Here is a 1,587-nt window from a genome sequence, read left to right as displayed (position 1 = left end):
AAAAGCTAAAATGTGAACAAGAAAATATTATATATATATATATATATATGTATATATATATAAACATTCGTTGAGAGCTATGCTACACGATGTATTATTATGTCCTTATTATTGTGTCTAACACTGTATTTACCTTTTGACCGATGATGTTTTTAGCAATTGTTTTATTATTAATTAATAATTATTATGTTATTTTGCAGACATTTAACTGATTTTTTGAATGATAGTATGATTATTGAGTATGCATTTGTAAATTATAAGCCTTTTGTAAACATTTAAACAAATTTATATATACAGATTATGTTATTATTTATACTACCTGTAATAATATATACAGATTATTTTTTTTATTTATACTACCTGTATTATTTTGTTGTAGTTAAATAATGAGGGGCAACTAACTCCTTTTAATGTATATTCGCTTAATCTGCCACTGGTCATTTTTTCTCCTTGATTTTGTATCGTTTTGTTGAATAATTTTGATTGAATAGATAATTAAATACTATGATGCTTTCCTCATTAATTAGCCAATTTACCCACAACAGCTTCTCCTCCTCCCACTTTTTCGTTAAAGTTAATCCAACCTCTCTATGTCCATACAATTAGACAAAGCCTTACAAATCACTAATACATAAATATAATGAAAACAAGATCAGTATGTCTTGCACACTGCTAAAAGCATATTAACATAACTAGCTTTCATCAAAATAGATTTTGAGTCAAAGGTATGCGTATTAAGAATATGCTGTAACAAGCAGACAGTATTTAAAAGATTTTCTATATAAATCTGACCATGACGATAAAAAAAAACGCGTTCTAGTGAGGTCAAACGAATGAATATTGAGTACAACGGAAATAGTCAGTAAATCCTATAAGCCTTCTAAGGTAGGTTAAAATATAATATATTACGCTTACGGATTTTGCATTCTTTATTAGCGCAGTGACTCAGTACTGTATACATATACCGGTATATATATATATATTTTACCTTATACATAGTCTCTGTCAGATACGATTTGCAGAAAATCATATTATATTAGATATACGCTTATTTAGAAACTACGATACATCGAGTATTGTCCGATAAGTAGATACAATATTTACCTATGCTTATTTTTGTTAAATTTGCGCTATTTATTATTATAAAGTTGTACACTATACACTGTATATATATGTATATATATATATTATATATATATATATAATTTTTTTTAAAGTATAGGCTATATAAATCATCAAAGAAAGGTAAATACGGTGTTTGAATAAGGACATGATAATACATCGTGTAGCAAAGCTCTCAACGAATGCTGTCATATGAATAAATAGTGTAATAAAATGCCTCTAACGGGATTCGAACCTGCGACCTCTCGCTGTCAAGACGAGCGTTATAACCATTAGACCACAGAGGCTTCATAGCTGAACAGATTCAAATAGCGTCAGATCCACTCTGTTACACAATATGTGCGGCTGGAAACAAATAATAACATATGATATAATTCAAGATAGCAGTTAACACTGTTGAATTTTATATAAATCATTAAAGATATATATATATATATATATATATATATATATATATATATATAT

The 1,587-nt window shown here is 27.3% G+C and overlaps 1 protein-coding gene across 1 annotated transcript in view; it reads left to right on the top strand.

Annotated features, from left to right (window-relative positions):
* Nucleotides 1–1,587, top strand: part of LOC117120673 (arylamine N-acetyltransferase 1-like) — a 6,155-nt gene that overhangs the window by 2,530 nt on the left and 2,038 nt on the right. The window lies entirely within an intron of this gene.

Source organism: Anneissia japonica, unplaced genomic scaffold (genome assembly GCF_011630105.1).
Source record: "Anneissia japonica isolate Jap-2015-1 unplaced genomic scaffold, ASM1163010v1 scaffold288009_len375886_cov190, whole genome shotgun sequence".
NCBI classification, from domain to species: domain Eukaryota; kingdom Metazoa; phylum Echinodermata; class Crinoidea; order Comatulida; family Comatulidae; genus Anneissia; species Anneissia japonica.
The sequence above is the reverse complement of the archived record's forward strand: the minus strand, read 5'-3'. Positions and strand labels throughout refer to the sequence as shown.